This window comes from Natator depressus, chromosome 2, assembly GCF_965152275.1.
Source record: "Natator depressus isolate rNatDep1 chromosome 2, rNatDep2.hap1, whole genome shotgun sequence".
Classification (NCBI taxonomy): Eukaryota; Metazoa; Chordata; order Testudines; family Cheloniidae; genus Natator; species Natator depressus.
The window spans coordinates 9,763,779-9,777,728 of NC_134235.1; the positions used below are offsets into that span (position 1 = coordinate 9,763,779).

At 44.0% G+C, this 13,950-nt stretch overlaps 1 protein-coding gene across 14 annotated transcripts in view; it reads left to right on the forward strand.

Annotated features, from left to right (window-relative positions):
* Positions 1 to 13,950, forward strand: part of PTK2 (protein tyrosine kinase 2) — a 375,599-nt gene that overhangs the window by 137,054 nt on the left and 224,595 nt on the right. The gene's annotated exons all lie outside the window — the stretch shown is intronic.

Below are 13,950 nucleotides of genomic sequence, written 5' to 3' on the forward strand. Positions count from 1 at the left end.
CCGGTTAAGGTATGTCCTTATCATAATCTGATTTTGAAGATGGCTTTTCTACTAGCCATCACATCAGATAGAGATTTAGGCTCTCAGAGCTGATTCCCATACACCCCTGCACTATTTTTCACAAGGATAAAATGTTCTTTCTTCTAAAACCAGTGGTGTGGTTAATAGTTTTTACTAGATATCCTTTTAATTTCAGTGAATCTATCTATTTAATTCCCCATTATCTTTCCTAGGCCTGATTACTTAATGGGACTGGCTGTGTTGCACAGGCCAGGTGTGAAATGAGCCATTAGTATTTATTTGGACAGAACCAAACCATGACACAGACGACTTCCAGTTGTGTGTGCCCTTTGGAGAAAAATTAAATGCCAGGCTATTTCTGTTCAAAGACAGCCAGAGTGGGTCAAAGCTGAGTGCCCTAGCCCAGAATGACTAGGTTGAAGACCTGCCACAAGACAACCTAACAAGCAAATGGAAATAATTGGCACTTCCTTTATCAATTTATTATAATAATCAAAAGCCAATGTACATATGTGTATAAAAATGGTATCCATTTCCTATTCCTTTCACTCCATACTCGGTAATTCAATTGTCTTGTTAGACTGTTAGCTCTTCAGAGACTTTGTCTTCAGCATCTAGCATGATAAGGGCTCCTTCTGCAACAGAGGGGTAGCTGCTTTACAGGGTTGTCTCAGGAATGTGTCTGTTGCTAAAATTTGTAAGGCTGGTGCTTGGAGTTTCATTCACACTTCTACAATTCAATCTCTTTCATTACTCCTTCCCTGTTCTCTCCCTGTGGCTTTCTACTGCTTACTAATCTACAGTGGGCATCTCCAGGGCCAGTTAAGAAGGTTGTTCCACAATACTCATGAGTGTACTATCTGTCCTGCTGGGTATGTTTGAAGGCAGTTGAGAAATGTTATTCAGGGGGCTCCAGAATTCCACCCTGTAGGCACATGCTCCTGGAACCGAAATAGTTTTAATTTTTCTGTTTTATTAGTTAATTTTAACAGAGACATTTCCTGAATCATTTGGTTGCCAGTGGTGTTTTGGGGACTTTGAGATTATTGGCCTGCAGTTTGCTGTAAGCATTAAGGATTTTGTACAAAAGCCTTTTCCTGGTCCTTTGTTTTAGCGGACTGGGGTGAAGAGGAGGAAGCCCAAGAAGCATAGTATATGCAGGGAAGCCCTGTAGCAGCAGGGAGAAACCACGCTGGGTAAAAAGTGAGGTGGCAAAATTTACAGATGATACAAAATTACTAAAGATAGTTAGGACCCAGGCAGACTGTGAAGAGCTACAAAAGGATCTCTCAAAACTGGGTGACTGGGCAACAAAATGACAGATGAAATTTAATGTTGATAAATGCAAAGTAATGCACATTGGAAAGTATAATCCCAATTATACATATAAAATGATGGGGTCTAAATTAGCTGTTACCACTCAAGAAAGAGATCTTGGAGTCATTGTGGATAGTTCTCTGAAAACATCCACTCAATGTGCAGCGGCAGTCAAAAAAGTGAACAGAATGCTGGGAATAATTAAGAAAGGGATAGATAATAGGACAGAAAATATCATGTTGCCTCTATATAAATCCATGGTACGCCCACATCTTCAATTCTGTGTGCAGATGTGGTCTCCCCATCTCAAAAAAGATAGATTGGAATTGGAAAAGGTTCAGAAAAGGGCAATAAAAATGACTAGGCGTATGGAACGGCTTCCATATGAGAAGAGATTAATAAGACTGGGACTTTTCAGCTTGGAAAAGAGATGACTATGGTGGGGACATGATTGAGGTCTATAAAATCATGACTGGTTTAGAGAAAGTAGATAAGGAACTGTTGTTTACTACTTCTCACAACACAAGAACTAGGGGGTCACCAAATGAAATTAATAGACAGCAGGTTTAAAACAAAGAAAAGGAAGTATTTCTTCACACAACGCACAGTCAACCTGTGGAGCTCCTTGCCAGAGGATGTTGTGGTGGCCAAGGCCATAACAGGGTTCAAAAAAGAAATAGATAAATTCATGGAGGATAGGTCCATCAATGGCTATTAGCCAGTATGGGAAGGAATGGTGTCCCTAGCCTCTGTTTGCCAGAAGCTGGGAATGAGTGACAGGGCATGGATCACTTGTTGATTACCTGTTCTGTTCATTCCCTCGTGGGCACCTGGCACTGGCCACTGTCGGAAGACAGGATACTGGGCTAGATGGACCTTTGGTCTGACCCCGTAGGGCCATTCTTATGTTCTTATGTGCCCAGACTGTCAACAAGACTCTCACTTGCAAATGCTATTGCCACAGAGTCAAAGGCAGCAGCTGAATTTCTCCACTTCTTGACAGGAGTGATTGTGTCTCAGCAGACAGCTGTGGGAATACCAGCTGCAGAATCAGGCACTACAGAGTATGCTGGACTGGTAAGACTCTCTCAGGCCCACTCCCTACACTTGACTTAGGATTGCAGCAGTAGCCCTCTAGTTCGTTAAGATGTGTTTTTTGGGCTATGAGTGGCGAGACTGGTATTCCATCTCAGATCAGCACAGACCCAGTGCAGTTGGTCTCAAAGGGAGCCTTGGTAATATCACAGCCCCTGCCATATACCTGACCTAGAAGGTCAGTCTGCTATGTTTCTTTGTGGGGTCCACTCCTTATATGGGATGTATGATGGAACAGGATGGTGATAAGAAAAGGAGTACTTGTGGCACCTTAGAGACTAACCAATTGATTTGAGCATAAGCTTTCGTGAGCTACAGCTCACTTTATCGGGTGCATCCGATGAAGTGAGCTGTAGCTCACGAAAGCTTATGCTCAAATAAATTGGTTAGTCTCTAAGGTGCCACAAGTACTCCTTTTCTTTTTGTGAATACAGACTAACACGGCTGTTACTCTGAAACCTGTCAGGATGGTGATGTTACTAGACCCTCACCTTTAGTCAGAAGAGGGGAACATGCTCGAATTAGAAGAGAGCGAGTCCTATACTGATTTCTCCTCCCTTTCATCATCTCTCTGAATTAAAACTAATGAAATATTTGGAAACCAGAGGGGAAAGGCACTGCCCAAATGGTAGAGAAGTCTATCCCTTGGATCCTGAGGTGGTATCCCAGGGAGATTGAGAACTGTTGGACTTAATAAAGTCATATACTTGAGAGGTTATTTCCCCAGGAGTGTTCTTGAGCAAGTGTTCTTAAAGGTAATTGCTCTAGACCCAAAAGAGAGTTTCTTCTTCAAGTGCTTGCGCATATCAATTACATTCTAGGTGGAGCTTCCCATCAAAGATTGCCATGGCGCAAGTCACCCTCGCCTCGACGGTCTCCCAGATGTTGGTCCTCACCGGGGTGGGATGGCTCCCAGTCACGGCAACAGTCTCCATCCTCCCGGTACTGCTCGTCGGGCAGGCACCAATCCTTGCCTCTCAGGTCGCCGACCAGGGTCAGTTGGCAGACTCAGACCTTGACAGCTCTGCCCTGGTCGCTGGAAGGGCACTTGTTTTACTTGGACTGGGAGTTCAGCCGCTTGCAAAGGAGGGGTGGTTCTCCGCCAACCCAGCACGGCACCTGCAGCGACGACATGACAGCAGCAAGAGTGGCCTGCTCAGTGTCTGTACAGGAACCCGTGGGGCGTGCCCATAATGCCAGGCCTGTATTCCCACCAGTCCTCCCTGGCTGCTTCGGACAAACCGCCTCCGGCACTGGAGTCAGAACATAGTACCGAATCTGATGTGGGGGCAGCGCATCGGACTCTAGCAACTAAGGAGCCATCCCCAGAGAAGGAAGGGGAGCCCACTCCTCCCCCGGCGGTGCACTCGTCATCGTCAGCTTCAGAGCTTCAGGTGGTGGGTCCCTCCCAAATGAGCAGCCCTCTGTCCCCTGACAACTTCAAGGAGCCACAGGCCCTCCTTAAGAGTGTGACTACCAACTAGAACTTGAAAATTGAGGATGTCGCTGAGGAGTCCAAAAACCTCTTCAACGTTATATCCTCCTCCATATAACGGGTCGCACTGCCCATCCACCCCAGGGTCCTTCAGATTGGCAAATCGCTGTGGCAGACCCCTCTTCGATTCTGCCTACTTCTAAGAAGGCAGAAAAGAAGTATTATGTCCCTGCAAAACAGTTTGAATATCTGTATACACACCCTCCAGCAGCATCACTGGTTGTGTCCGCTGTTAATGAAAGGGACGGGCAGGGCCAAGTCAGTGGCATGTTAAAAACAGAGACGCCGTGACTGGACTTATTTGGCAGAAAGATTTATTCGACGGCAAGCCTGCAATTTTGAGTGTCTAATCACCAGGCCCTGTTAGGCAGGTACAATGTTAACCTGTGGGCTTCCCTTAACAAATTCAAGGAGGCCCTCCTGCAGGACCAAGCCCAGGAATTCGCCACTTTAGTCGACGAAGGCACGATGGTGGCAAGGGGGGGCCGTCAGATGGCCTGGGACACTACTGACTATGCAGTCATGTTGGTCGTCTCCGTGGTGGCCGTGAGGTGCAGCTCCTGGTTGTAGTCCTCTTGGTTATCCCAGGAAATGCAGGCCACTGTACAGGACCTCCTGTTTGAGGAGACGGGGTTCTTCTCTGAGCTCACGGACTTGAGACTCCATGGCCTTAAAGACTCCCGTGCCACCCTCCACTCTTTGGGCCTCCATACTCCTCAGCAGGCCAGGAAGCCGTTTCGCCCTCCGCCACCACAGTCTAGGTCCTGGGGAGCTCCCTGGCTGGGCACCTACAGGAGAAAGGATAGTGACAAGGGGTCTGAGCAGCAACATCTGTCGTCTTCCCGTTCGTCTGCTCAGCCTGGCCCTTCCAGAAACGAAGGAGGCCAGAAACAGTCATTTTGAGGATGCACATGAGAACGATGCCCCACTCTCCTCCCTAGATCCACACTCCCACTCTTCCCTCGACTGCCTCTGCCCCTTCTGGTCACCCTGGTCTCGGCTGACCTCGGACCGTTGGGTGCTCAAAATAATATCCTGAGGTTACACCCTGCAGTTCGTGGCCGACCCTCCCTCTCATCCCCCCTTCCCCATCTCTTTTCAGGGACCCTTCTCATGGGCTACTCCTCATCCAAGAGGTTGAGAGCCTCCTGCATCTGGGGGCGGTGGAGGAGCTCCCTCGAGACATGAAAGGAAAGGGGTTCTACTTCTGCTACTTCCTGATCCCGAAAGCAAAAAGGAGCCTCAGAACCATTTTGGACCTGCATCATCTCAACAAGTTCTTCAAAAAGTTGAAGTTTCACATGGTCTCCCTGGCCTCCATCATCCCCTCCCTGGATCTGGGAGATTGGTACTCCGTCCTCTGTTTGAAGGACGTGTATTTCCATTTTCCCAGGACACAGGCACTTTCTTCGTTTTACGCTGGGCCAGTGCCATTTCCAATTCACGGCATTGCTGTTTGGTCTCTTGTCAGCTCTGACAGTGTTCACAAAGTGCATAGCACCAGTGGCCACTTACCTGAGGTGCCGGGGTGTTCGAATTTACCTGTACCTCGACGACTGGCAAATAAAGTGTCGGACGTGGGATCAGGTGCAGCAGCATCTTGGTGTGATTTGTTCCATCTGTCGCAATCCGGGGCTGTTAATAAATGAGAAAAAGTCGACCTTAAATCCAGTGCAATGCATAGAGTTCGTTGGACCAGTCCTCGATTTGACTCAGGCCTGAGCCTTCCTCCCCGAGGCTTGGTTCCAAGCCATGGAGGACCTCATCTCGTGCATGCAAGCCCACCGTCTCACCATCACTCACATGTGCCTGCGATTGTTGGGCCACTTGGCGGTCAGCACTTACATGGTCTGACACACATGGCTCTGTCTCAGGCCCCTGCAGGGGTGGCTGGCATCAGTCTATGTCCCCAACAGACACAGCATGACTGGGTTGTCAGGGTCCCGGACCACGTACAGTCATCACTCACCTAATGGCAGAATCCTGCATTGGAGACCCTCATCTCCGATGCCTTGGACCTGGGGTGGAGAGCCCACTTGGGTGATCTCAGCACGCAAGGCCATTGGTCGAGTCACGATTGCTCCCTACACATCAACGTAAGGGAGCTCAGAGCGATTTACCTGACCTGCCAAGCCTTCCTAATTCACATAAAAAGCAGGGTGGTCCAGATCCTGATGGACAATACAGTGGCCATGATCTATATCAACAAGCAAGGCAGAACCAGATCGTCTGCCCTTTGCCAAAAAGCTCTCAGGCTCTGGGACTTCTGTGTACAGCATGGCATCCATCTCGTAGCTGCACATCTCCCCGGGCCAGGAACGCTTTGGCAGATCGCTTCAGCGGGACCTTCTCGTCTCACGACGAGTGGTCCCTCCATCCGGAAGTGGTCAACATCATCTTCCAGAGGTTGGGGACTCCCCAGGTGGACCTGTTTGCATCCAGGCAGAACAGGAAATGCCCCATTTTCTGCTCGATTTGGAGGATTGATAGAGGCTCACTGTCAGATGATTTTCTACTCCCGTCATTGGGGGAATCTGTTGTACACCTTCACCCTAGTGCTGTTAATTCACAGGATCTTCATGAAGATCAAGCAGTACCAGGTGAACGTGGTCCTCATAGCCACAGCTTGGCTGCACCAGCACTGGTTCGGCACACTTCTGGACCTCTCAGTGGCTGCTCTGTTACAGCTTCTGCTCAGGCCAGACCTCATGTCCCAAAACCACGACAGTCTTCTGCTTCCAAACCTGGAGGCACTGCACCTGATGGTTTGGCTGCTGCATGGTTAAATGCGGAGGAGCGGGCATGCTCAGCCAGTGTCCAATAGGTCCTGTTGGGCAGCAGAAAGCCCTCCACCAGAGCAACCTCCCTGGCCAAATGGAAGCGGTTTGCTTGTTGGACCTCGGATAAAGGCATTCAGCCCAAGCGGGCCTCGCTGTGGTTAATCCTGGGCTGCGTTCTGCTTCTAAAGCTCCAAGGCCTGTCCCTTTCATCTATCAAAGTCCACTTGGCTGCTATCTCGGCCTTCCATCCGCTGCTCAAGGGTAGATTGTTTTTTGCCCAGGACATGACTGCCAGGTTCCTCAAGGGCGTCGAGCGCCTCTACCTGCAAGTCAGGAATCCAGATCCCTTTCCATTAGATGTGTTGCCTGTGCAGGGGTAAAAGGTGAAGGAATCAAATAATGTTTTACTCAAGTCAACAGATAAGACTGAATACACAGAAAAAAGATCTGTTGAGGAAAAGACCCCCACACTTTAGAGTCATTGGAAGTCTTCCATGTAGGTCAGATGGGAGGAAGAAGTAACCTATTTCATTGAATATCTTTCTGTATATACTTTGAGGCAGGGACCATCTTTTTGTTATGTATGTTTACCATGACTGGCATAAAGAGGCATGATCCCTGATGGGGGCCTCTAGAGACTACCACAATACAAATAATGATGATGATTAATGATGATTATAATAAAAGGGCCAGAAGTGAATGGAACTAACTTGAATTACCCTGGCTGAGGATCTGGCCCTAAGTTTTCAGTATTTTTTTAAGCAATTACAGCAACAGCTCAGATTGTTTACAAAATTGATTTGGGGTTCCTTTAGCTCTGTGCCTCTGTCATGTGTGCACTTCCTAAATAAGCTGTTCTTTGTGTTGCTGAGCTAGAAAGATTTATAGAACAAACCCATAGAAACAAACATATAGGCTACAGAAGAGGTATCTAAACCTTGCAATACAGAGGGCTATGGTGGCAATTTGCCAGGAGCCTGAAGTAATTTGCATATGTGTGTACATAAATGTTTTTGTCCATTAAATATGTGTAGCCATATATTCTTGTATCTTTCTTGCAATAAAACTGATAGTTGATTTGCATTGTCCTCATCCTGTAGTTACAGGGAGAGGCAATGCTCAAATTAGAAAATTTAGGAGTTGCTGTGTCCCTGGCGCTCAGCCACAATTATCCTGAAAATATCTTTTCCTCCCTCCACATGCTGCCATGGTCCAAGTTAAAGTGGATCCTCCTTCCTTTGAACTCCCCAGTCCTTGACCAAGAAATACAGTAAAATGTGGGGACATAAATAATTAAGGCAGTTTTCTAAGCTGTGCCTTGCCTTGTTTTTCTCCTCCTACAATTCATTTTAATCTTTCTATTGCTTTTTCTTTCTTCCTTGTGTTTTTCTCTTTCTCTCTCTGATCTTTCTATTCTCCAAACTCTGTCCTTCCATGGCGGTTCCCAGTCTCTCTCCACTTCCATTGCTTGGTTCTTTCCCACAAAGTCTGTGTTCTTCCATTCCTGTCTTGGCTGGCTTTCTTAACAATATCTACTCCTTCCCCAGCGCCCCAAGGTCTCCCTCTGCATTTGGTCCTTGGACCATTCTTTGGATATTCCTATGCCATGGCTTGTGGTTTTGGGTGAATGCAACAGTTAACAAGAGACCTGAGAATGTGATCTGGTGGCACAATTTACAGAGGAGGAAAGGAAGGTGGCTTTAGTGCATTGAGAGCCAACTATAAGAGGCAGTAGGGCAAGATTAATATACAATAATACATAGAAACTGGTGGTCTTCTTGTCATTTTGTGAAAGAATCTGGGCAAAAATGTACTTAGAGGGCTTGGACACAGAGGAGATTTCCTGCACATCTGATGAGAATGGCTCAGATATCATGGACTTGGGCCTTTCATCATTTGGTAGTGCCAAAATGCAGACCAAACTTAAAATCAGCCCTGAGGTGGCTTTATTGGGCAATAGAGAGAACCAGTCCATCTCCTGCACAGGACAGATCTGTCTGGAAATTGCTTCTGCACATTACTAGTGACACGTCTGCTGTTGAAACTGTGGAGCTGTGTTTGAGTGATAAGAACAGCCCAAATGACAGAAGAATTTGTCAGACTAACTACATATTAAGAAATCTGAGACTCATTCTTGAGCATTATTGGTAAATGAGCTAGAAAGTAGGTACCCTCTGCTGTTCCATAAGTATCTCATTTTTCTTGTTTTGTATTTAGTACATGCCCACATTATGGATGGGTACCTGAGCCAGGTGACAGGACATAACTCTGCTCCTTCCAATTGAAATATACACTTATCTGATAAAGATCTACAGAAATAGCACTATGGACATAAATCTATAGTCCTGTGTCCAGAAGCAACTATGAATGGTCCCCTTTTGTACCACAGTAATGAGGCTAATTACTACTACTACTACTGAAAAAAAAATACCTTTGGTGTATAAATTGCATATTGTTACATTTCTTACATGGATGGAAAGCACTCTGAGATCCTTGGATGACAGGCAAAAGGCAAAATATATTGATTAAAACAATATAATTATTTTTCAGTAAAATGTCAATAAGTTTCAATAAGTCCTGGAACACTGGGGGGAAGTTCCAGAAGACTAGAAGAAAGTTAATGTTGTGCAAATATTTTAAAAGGGTGGAAAGGATGACCCAGGTATTTATAGTCTGTCAGTCTGACATAATTTCCAGGCAAGATTATGGAGAGGCTGATACGGGATTCAATTAATAAAGCATTAAAGAAGGGTAGTATAATTAATGCTAATCAACATGGGTTTATGGAAAAAAGATCCTGGCAAACTAACTTAATATCTTTTTTAATGAGATGACAAGTTTGGTTGATAAAGGCAATAGTGTTGATGTAATAGACTTCTATAAGCATTCTCTTGGTTCCACATGTCATTTTGATTAAAAAACCTGGAAGATATAAAATTAACATGGCACACATTAAGTGGATTGAAAGATGGCTAACTGAGAGATCTCAAAATGTAATTGTAAATATGGAATCATCGAGCACGATCCTGCAGGGATCAGTTCTTGGCCGAAGCTATTTTTTATTTTTTATCAGTGACCTGGAAGAAAACATAAAATCATTACTGATAAAGTTTGCAGATGACCCCAATATTGGGGGAGTGATAAATAATGAAGGGGAGAGGTCTGTAAGCCTGAGTGATCTGGATTGCTTGGTAAACTGCATGCAAGCAAACAATACATGTTTTAATGTAGTTAAATGTCTATGAACAAAGAATGTAGGCCATACTTACACAGTAGGGGACTCTCTCTTGGGAAGCGGGGACTCTTAAAAAAAAAAAAAAAAAAAAAAAAAAAAAAAGATTTGGAGTTGTGTTGGATAACCAGCTGAACCTGAGCTCCCAGTGTGACGCTGCAACCAAAATGGCTAATGTGATCGTTGGATCCATAAACAGGGAAATCTCAAGTAGGAGTAGTGAGGTTATTTTACCTGTGTATTTAGCACTGGTATGACCACTGCAGGAATACTGTGTCCAGTTCTAGTATCCACAATTCAAGAAGGATGTTGATAAATTGGAGATGGTTCAGAGAAGAGCCACAAAAATGATTAGTGATAGACTCAAAGAGCTCAAGCTATTTAACTTAACAAAGAGAAGTTTAAGGAATGACTTGATTACAGTTGATAAGCACTTACATGGGGAACAAATATTTATTAATAGGCTCTTCAATCTAGCCAAGAAAGATATAACACGATCTAATGTTTGGAGTTTGAAGCTACACAAATTCAGACTGGAAATATGGCATAAATTTTTGACTGAGGGTACTTAACCATTGGAACAGTTTACCAAGAGTTATGGTGGTTCTCCATCACTGACAATTTTTTAATCAAGATTGGATGTTTTTCTAAAAGATACGCTATAGGAATTAATTTGGGGAAGTTCCGTATCTTGTACGGGAGGCTAAACTAGATCAGCGGTTCTCAAACTGTGGATCAGGACCGCAAAGTGGGTCACGACCCCATTTTAAGGGGGTCCCCAGGGCTCATGATAGACTTGCTGGGCGCTGGGGCCAAAGTTAAGAGGCCAAGCCCCGCTGACCAGGGCTGAAGGCGAAGCTTGAGGGCTTCAGCCCTGGATGACAGGGTTCAGGTTACAGGCCCACCAACTGGGGATGAAGCCATTGGGCTTCAGCTTTAGCCCCAGTCACCTGGAGTGGCGGGGCTCATGCTTTGGTCCCCCATCCTGGGGCTGTATAGTAATTTTTGTTGTCAGAAGGGGGTCGCGGTGCAATGACGTTTGAGAACCCCTGAACTAGATGATCATAATTGTCCCTTTTGGCTTTGGATTTTAAGAATAGATGTTGTGTGGCTAAATCCTACTGCAGTAAGCATGAATGTGGGTATTCCATAGTTGTGTTTTTTCTATGGAAATTTTAAATCCGACTTACTTGAAGCTTTGGAGTCCAGTACAGTTCAATTCATAACTTAAACTTCCTGCATGAAACTTTAGCAGTCTTATAGCACTTTGAGTGTGTAAAGTGCTGCATTAACATTAACTCTTATAATGTACCTGTGTGGGAGATAAATGTATTCCTTAACTGGGAAACTGATAAGTTGGAATGTACTCAAGGCTACAAAATGGTCATTGATAGAGTCAGGATTGGAACTCAGGTGTTCCTTCCCTACAATCCTGGTCCTAGAACACACTGTACTATTCCATGAGCTAGAAAAGATTAGTCATACTTAAGCTTGTGAAATTTTTAAATATCACTGTGGTTAGAGCGTCAAGCATTTAGTCATGGCTTACTTCAGGGTGTTTTAGTTCCTACTGTACAGTTGTTAAGCAGTTAAACTGTTAGTCTGAAAACCTCTGATTAAACATTCTAGTCACTATTATAAGGAGCATCAGGCATGCTTGTGGCAAGGTTTCCCAACTTGTGAAGTCTCTTGTTAGCATGAAAGACAGAGAAGCTGTCATCCATGCACAAGTTATGGCAATTTCTTTGTCTGGTATTGGAAGTGTCCCTAGACAGTCTGGGGAGGCTTTCCAGAACTCCGAGACTTTCCCTGCATTATTTAACAAGGGTCAGAGTTGAGTACACTGGCCCAAATTATGGCTGTCCTGCCAGTAAAGCTCTTGGAGATTTAATCTTTTGCTGCTTTGTAACACTAGCAGGCTAAAACAAAACCCTGCTCTACTCTGAGGGAATTTACTAGATTATATGTATGTAGCTGTTTCACACACACGGACAGATCCTCACTTAGTGTAAATTGTTGCCCAATGGAGCTATCCTGATTTATTCAAGGTGAGGATCTGGCCCCAAGTAGTTGAAATTAAGCTTCTTTAATGTTTTTTGTGTAAAATGAAAGAACTCTCTATATTAAAAGCTTGAAAGTCTCAATCACATTATTTTCTTATTTTTCCATTTTGGGGTCAAGCTGTAGTATTGGAATAGTCTAAGGAAGCCTGATAGCAAAATGCAATATTTATTTTGATTTGTAGTATGCACCAGTTCTTGCGCTCTGCGTAAATGTACAAGTTTGTAAAATAATAATGAAATTAAAGGTTGTCTTAATTCATTCTTCAGCATATTTAATTTTTGATAAATGTATTTAAGTTAATTGATTAGATTGTAAAAAGTACTTCTCATTGGTTTATTAAACTTGAGAAGAGAGGTGAATCCATTTTACTTTATCCATCTATTAAGTTGTATTTACCTTTCATCTCCGTTCTCTAAATGTTTTCTAAATTTCTCACTGAATGGCCTACCTCTGCTTGTTTTTACTTTTCTGTGAAATATTCTAGATAAAATTTGTTCTCACTTTATAGGATAATACAAAAGCAAAAAATCATAATATGTATTTAGCAGTTAAGCTCTCAGGCTGGGACATGTTATTTAACACAGCTAACCTGCTGCACGTCGGTGTAGTGCAGTACCATGTATGCCAACTGTGGTATCTATGTACTCAACTTGTGTGTGTATTGACCATTTTTTTAATTCAAAAGAATACGGTCTTGATATTTACTTGATTTTGATGCGATTAGTTACGTGAACAGAAGAGCTATTGCACTCTTCTGGAGTAAGGTGGAGAAAAATTTTGTGTTTTTAAATTGAGGCTGGGATTTCAAAGGGATTTAGGTACCCAGCTGCCACTGGCTTTCAGTGAGAATTAGGCACTTGATTTCCTGGGCCCCATTAGAAAATACCAGGCTGATAGTTCAGGAAGCTCTTGAATCTCCTCATTTCTTTTCTGGACACACACTTGATTATCTACTGTAGCAGTTTCTGACTGTGGCTTATCTGTCAATATTTTTAATTGTTTGTTGGTGTAGAAAATACACAATTTTGCCTTTACTCCATTTCCCAAACTCATCTTTGTCCTATTTCGGTTTGAGTACAACTGCCTTTTCAGAACATTAACCTCTATTTTCATTATTGACGAGGCACTGTCCTTCATGGACAGATTTCTGAAATGAGCTCTGCATGTTTTGCACTTCGTATGACCTTCAGAAAAAAGTATGCTTGCCAAAATATCAGGCTTTACTTAAGCAAAAATTGCCCTTAGTGTAAGGAGGGGGTTAAATATTTGCCTTTGTACATCTAAGTACTCTTGGAAGTAGCGCTGCTGTTTGTAATCCTGGATATGGGCAACTGTACTCTGCAGTATTTGGTAAAGTATACAAACAGCGGTACATAAAAAGCAGGCTTCTGTTAAATGTGAAAAAACAAACTTCACCAGCTTTAGCACCCTTGTGGTCAGTACCTCAATAGCAAAGCTAAGTGGGACATGAGCGTATTATTTAATTTGTCTTGCCTTTCCTATTTGTAGGCCCCACATCATCTTCACCCCTCTTGCACCTCAGCATACACTATACTAGTGATGGCTCATCAGCCAAAGATCCTGCTGGACTAGAGACGCCCATAAGGGTCAGGTTTTTATAGTATTGCACAGTTTCAAAAGTTGTTTTTCAACCATTTAAACCCTTTGGGGTATAAAATAATGAACTTTGCAGAACTGCCCTACATTGCACAAACTGTTACTTGCGTAGCCCCTGTAGTCCTGCTCCCGCTCTTGTGGGACTCTATGGCAGATACCTGTGGACTTTTCTTGGACTCTGACTATTCCTTGCCTGGAGGTAGTCTAAACTATAATTTATCAAAGGACAAACCAGGGGTAAAATTCTTCTGTTAGAAAAATCTACCTGAGTAGATGCCTCTTGTGTAGGGAATATTTCTGCCTTTGTAGAGATTAATGTTGACCCTCAA